Source organism: Dendrobates tinctorius, unplaced genomic scaffold, assembly GCF_039654945.1.
Source record: "Dendrobates tinctorius isolate UK_male_01 unplaced genomic scaffold, ASM3965494v1 ptg000104l, whole genome shotgun sequence".
Lineage (NCBI taxonomy): Eukaryota > Metazoa > Chordata > Amphibia > Anura > Dendrobatidae > Dendrobates > Dendrobates tinctorius.
The window spans coordinates 12,980,287-12,986,694 of record NW_027361772.1 but is presented as its reverse complement, the minus strand read 5'-3'; the positions used below and the strand labels follow the sequence as shown (position 1 = coordinate 12,986,694).

The following is a 6,408-nucleotide window of genomic DNA, read 5'->3' as shown; positions in this document are numbered from 1 at the left end:
TGCGCCACCCAATTATAGCCCAGATCCGGCCCAGCAATGGCCATGATGTCACTAATAGTAGCTGAGACTTCATAAGAAAGTCGAAAGAAGGTCGACCAAGTGAGGAAAGAGGTGAAAAGTGTCATTATCTAAGGGGGGTGTAATGGCCTGCCGGAGTCTGCGCTTCTATAGAATATGCCATTTATATAGTGCGATTAGTAAAAGCTGAAAATAATCCATTGTTTCGCTCGCTGCATCCGCTTTCACCTTCACGCTGGTTTACGGGTAGATTTATACCGCTATTATAATAACAGTAGATTATATAGGATGTCGTAAATCTGGCCAGGTGTGAACGTGACCTTAGATTTGTATTTTTTTTTTTTTTTATAAATAATGCCGCATTAAAGGAAAATTGTCAATTCCGTTTAGTAGATGTATAATCGCCTAAACCGAGCAGAAATACGTCCATATTGTGATGGGTAAAATGACGCACAGTCTACGTCATGGTCTGAGTTTTCATACTGTGGCTAAGTGGCCACATTGCAGACTTTCTCTGCGGACTTTCTGCAGATCTATGACCAGTCCATCACCGGCTTGGAAAGAAGAGCGTCTCATTCCTAGGAGGGCTCCACAGGATTATCAGGATTCGAAAATGGGAGAGATTTCCTCACAAGAATGCAAGAATCTGCACCACATATCTGTGGGAATTCTGCCATGTCTGAATGGGATCTAAGAATTGCTAAATTCATACCTTCCCACTTTTAAAGAGAGGAATGAGGAATATATATAGCAGCAGACACAGCACCCATATAGCAGCGCCCGCGCAGCAGCAGGCACAGCGCCCGTATAGCAGCGCCCGCGCAGCAGCAGGCACAGCGCCCGTATAGCAGCGCCCGCGCAGCAGCAGGCACAGCGCCCGTATAGCAGCGCCCGCGCAGCAGCAGGAACAGCGCCCGTATAGCAGCGCCCACGCAGCAGCAGGCACAGCGCCCGTATAGCAGCGCCCGCGCAGCAGCAGGCACAGCGCCCGTATAGCAGCGCCCGCGCAGCAGCAGGCACAGCGCCCGTATAGCAGCGCCCTCGCAGCAACACGCACAGCGCCCGTATAGCAGCGCCCGCGCAGCAGCACGCACAGCACCCGTATAGCAGCGCCCGTGCAGCAGCAGGCACAGCACCCGTATAGCAGCGCCCGCGCAGCAGCACGCACAGCACCCGTATAGCAGTGCCCGCGCAGCAGCACGCACAGCACCCGTATAGCAGCGCCCGTGCAGCAGCAGGCACAGCACCCTTCCATTTTGTGCTTCCACATAGAAAAAGTTCTCCTAGAGAAGCTCTTTACTGTTCCCTCATGCTACAATACCTTTTCATGAACTTTATTTGGTATGAAGCTGTCCCGTGTAGGTTTCATGCACTCACCTTGCCCTTCCACAGATTAGGATGCCCTTGAAGATACCTTCCTACACACTATGATGCCCCCACCGGGCATTCCACTAACATATGATCCACAGTGCCGATACAAAAAGGACGATGCCCCCACTGTTCCTTTCCCCCACAAGCATTATGATGCAGGACCACGTCTCATGTCCTGCATACTGGGTGTAATTCTCAGTATCTGTATTATTCTGTATGTATACACTGCACAGTACCACTTCTTCTGTCCTGTATATATACACTGCACAGTACCACTCCTCCTGTCCTGTATATATACACACTGCACAGTACCACTCCTCCTGTCCTGTGTATATATACACTGCACAGTACCACTTCTTCTGTCCTGTATATATACACTGCACAGTACCACTCCTCCTGTCCTGTATATATACACTGCACAGTACCACTCCTCCTGTCATGTATATATACACTGCACAGTACCACTCCTCCTGTCCTGTATATATACACTGCGCAGTACCACTCCTCCTGTCCTGTATATATATACACTGCACAGTACCACTTCTTCTGTCCTGTATATATACACTGCACAGTACCACTCCTCCTGTCCTGTATATATACACTGCACAGTACCACTCCTCCTGTCCTGTATATATACACTGCACAGTACCACTCCTCCTGTCCTGTGTATATATACACTGCACAGTACCACTTCTTCTGTCCTGTATATATACACTGCACAGTACCACTCCTCCTGTCCTGTATATATACACTGCACAGTACCACTCCTCCTGTCCTGTATATATACACTGCGCAGTACCACTCCTCCTGTCCTGTATATATACACTGCGCAGTACCACTCCTCCTGTCCTGTATATATACACTGCGCAGTACCACTCCTCCTGTCCTGTATATATATACACTGCACAGTACCACTTCTTCTGTCCTGTATATATACACTGCACAGTACCACTCCTCCTGTCCTGTATATATACACTGCACAGTACCACTCCTCCTGTCCTGTATATACACACTGCACAGTACCACTCCTCCTGTCCTGTGTATATATACACTGCACAGTACCACTTCTTCTGTCCTGTATATATACACTGCACAGTACCACTCCTCCTGTCCTGTATATATACACTGCACAGTACCACTCCTCCTGTCCTGTATATATACACTGCGCAGTACCACTCCTCCTGTCCTGTATATATACACACTGCACAGTACCACTTCTTCTGTCCTGTATATATACACTGCACAGTACCACTCCTCCTGTCCTGTATATATACACACTGCACAGTACCACTCCTCCTGTCCTGTATATATATACACTGCACAGTACCACTTCTTCTGTCCTGTATATATACACTGCACAGTACCACTCCTCCTGTCCTGTATATATACACTGCACAGTACCACTCCTCCTGTCATGTATATATACACTGCACAGTACCACTCCTCCTGTCCTGTATATATACACTGCGCAGTACCACTCCTCCTGTCCTGTATATATACACACTGCACAGTACCACTTCTTCTGTCCTGTATATATACACTGCACAGTACCACTCCTCCTGTCCTGTATATATACACTGCACAGTACCACTCCTCCTGTCCTGTATATATACACTGCACAGTACCACTCCTCCTGTCCTGAATATATACACTGCACAGTACCACTCCTCCTGTCCTGTATATATACACTGCACAGTACCACTCCTCCTGTCCTGTATATATACACCGCACAGTACCACTCCTGTCCTGTATATATACACTGCACAGTACCACTCCTGTCCTGTATATATACACTGCACAGTACCACTCCTGTCCTGTATATATACACTGCACAGTACCACTTCTCCTGTCTTGTATATATACACTGCACAGTACCACTCCTCCTGTCCTGAATATACACACTGCACAGTACCACTCCTCCTGTCCTGTATATATACACTGCACAGTACCACTCCTCCTGTCCTGTATATATACACTGCACAGTACCACTCCTCCTGTCCTGTATATATACACACTGCACAGTACCACTTCTCCTGTCCTGTATATATACACTGCACAGTACCACTCCTCCTGTCCATTATATATACACTGCACGGTACCACTTCCCCTGTCCTGTATATATACACTGCACAGTACCACTCCTCCTGTCCTGTATATATACACTGCACAGTACAACTTCTTCTGTCCTGTATATATACACACTGCACAGTACTACTTCTGTCCTGTATATATACACTGCACAGTACCACTCCTCCTGTCCTGTATATATACACTGCACAGTACCACTACTCCTGTCCTGAATATACACACTGCACAGTACCACTCCTCCTGTCCTGTATATATACACACTGCACAGTACCACTCCTCCTGTCCTGTATATATACACACTGCACAGTACCACTTCTCCTGTCCTGTATATATACACTGCACAGTACCACTCCTCCTGTCCTTTATATATACACTGCACGGTACCACTTCCCCTGTCCTGTATATATACACTGCACAGTACCACTCCTCCTGTCCTGTATATATACACTGCACAGTACCACTTCTTCTGTCCTGTATATATACACTGCACAGTACCACTTCTTCTGTCCTGTATATATACACTGCACAGTACCACTCCTCCTGTCCTGTATATATACACTGCACAGTACCACTCCTCCTGTCCTGTATATATACACTGCACAGTACCACTCCTCCTGTCCTGAATATACACACTGCACAGTACCACTCCTCCTGTCCTGTATATATACACTGCACAGTACCACTCCTCCTGTCCTGTATATATACACACTGCACAGTACCACTCCTCCTGTCCTGTATATATACACACTGCACAGTACCACTCCTCCTGTCCTGTATATATACACACTGCACAGTACCACTCCTCCTGTCCTGTATATACACACTGCACAGTACCACTCCTCCTGTCCTGTATATATACGCACTGCACAGTACCACTCCTCATGTCCTGTATATACACACTGCACAGTACCACTCCTCCTGTCCTGTGTATACACACTGCACAGTACCACTCCTCCTGTCCTGTATATATACACACTGCACAGTACCACTCCTCCTGTCCTGTATATATACGAACTGCACAGTACCACTCCTGTCCTGTGTATATATATACACACTGCACAGTACCACTCCTCCTGTCCTGTATATATACACTGCACAGTACCACTTCCCCTGTTCTGTATATATACACTGCACAGTACCACTCCTCCTGTCCTGTATATATACACTGCACAGTACCACTTCTTCTGTCCTGTATATATACACTGCACAGTACCACTTCTTCTGTCCTGTATATATATATACACTGCACAGTACCACTCCTCCTTTCCTGTATATATACACTGCACAGTACCACTCCTCCTGTCCTGTAAATACACACTGCACAGTACCACTCCTCCTGTCCTGTATATATACATTGCACAGTACCACTCCTCCTGTCCTGTATACTGGGTGTAATTCTCAGTATCTATATTATTCTGTGTATATATATACTGCACAGTACCACTCCTCCTGTCCTGTATATATACACTGCACAGTACCACTCCTCCTGTCCTGTATATATACATTGCACAGTACCACTCCTCCTGTCCTGTATACTGGGTGTAATTCTCAGTATCTATATTATTCTGTGTATATATATACTGCACAGTACCACTTCTCCTGCCCTGTATATATACACTGCACAGTACCACTCATCCTGTCCTGTATATATATATACTGCACAGTACCACTTCTCCTGTCCTGTATATATACACTGCACAGTACCACTCCTCCTGTCCTGTATATATTCACTGCAGAGTACCACTTCTCCTGTCCTGTATATATACACTGCACAGTACCACTTCTCATGTCCTGTATATATTCACTGCACAGTACAACTTCTCCTGTCCTGTATATATACTACTGCACAGTACCACACCACCCCTCCTGTATATATACACTGCACAGTACCACTTCTGTCCTGTATACAAACACTGCACAGTACAACTTATGTCCTGTGTATATACACTACACAGTACCACTTCTCCTGTCCTGTATACTGGGTGTAATTCTCAGTATCTGTATTATTCTGTATATATACACACTGCACAGTACCACTTCTCCTGTCCTGTATACTGGGTGTAATTCTCAGTATCTGTATTATTCTGTATATATACACTGCACAGTACCACTTCTCCTGTCCTGTGTACTGGGTGTAATTCTCAGTATCTGTATTATTCTGTATATATTCACTGCACAGTACCACTTCTCCTGTCCTGTATATATACACTGCACAGTACCACTTCTCCTGTCCTGTATACTGGGTGTAATTCTCAGTATCTGTATTATTCTGTATATATGCATTGCACAGTACCACTTCTCTTGTCCTGTATATATACACACTGCACAGTACCACTTCTCCTGTCCTGTATACTGGGTGTAATTCTCAGTATTATTCTGTATATATGCATTGCACAGTACCACTTCGCTTGTCCTGTATACTGGGTGTAATTCTCAGCATCTGTATTATTATGTATATATACATTGCACAGTACCACTGCTCCTGTCCTGTATATATACACTGCACAGTACCACTTCTCCTGTCCTGTATACTGGGTGTAATTCTCAGTATCTGTATTATTTTGTATATATACATTGCACAGTACCACTGCTCCTGTCCTGTATATATACACTGCACAGTACCACTCCTCCTGTCCTGTATATATTCACACTGCACAGTACCACTACTGTCTTGTATATATACACTGCACAGTACCGCTCCTCCTGTCCTGTATACTGGGTGTAATTCTCAGTATCTGTATTATTCTGTATATATAAACTGCACAGTACCACTTATCCTGTCCTGTATATATACACTGCACAGTACCACTCCTTCTGTCCTGTATATATACACTGCACAGTACCACTCCTTCTGTCCTGTATATACACACCGCACAGTACCACTTCTCCTGTCCTGTGTACTGGGTGTAATTCTCAGTATCTGTATTATGC

General features: G+C 45.4%; 1 protein-coding gene across 4 annotated transcripts in view; it reads left to right on the top strand.

The window, feature by feature from the left end:
• LOC141100346 (patatin-like phospholipase domain-containing protein 6) overlaps positions 1-6,408 on the top strand; it is a 91,301-nt gene continuing 84,893 nt past the window's right edge. For 2 of the 4 annotated variants that reach the window (XM_073588764.1, XM_073588761.1), the window contains exon 1: positions 38-111. The gene's annotated coding sequence lies outside the window, so the exon portion shown is untranslated. Of the gene's footprint in view, positions 112-6,408 lie in introns of all 4 variants that reach the window. The other 2 variants (XM_073588762.1, XM_073588763.1) reach the window with 2 other exon arrangements.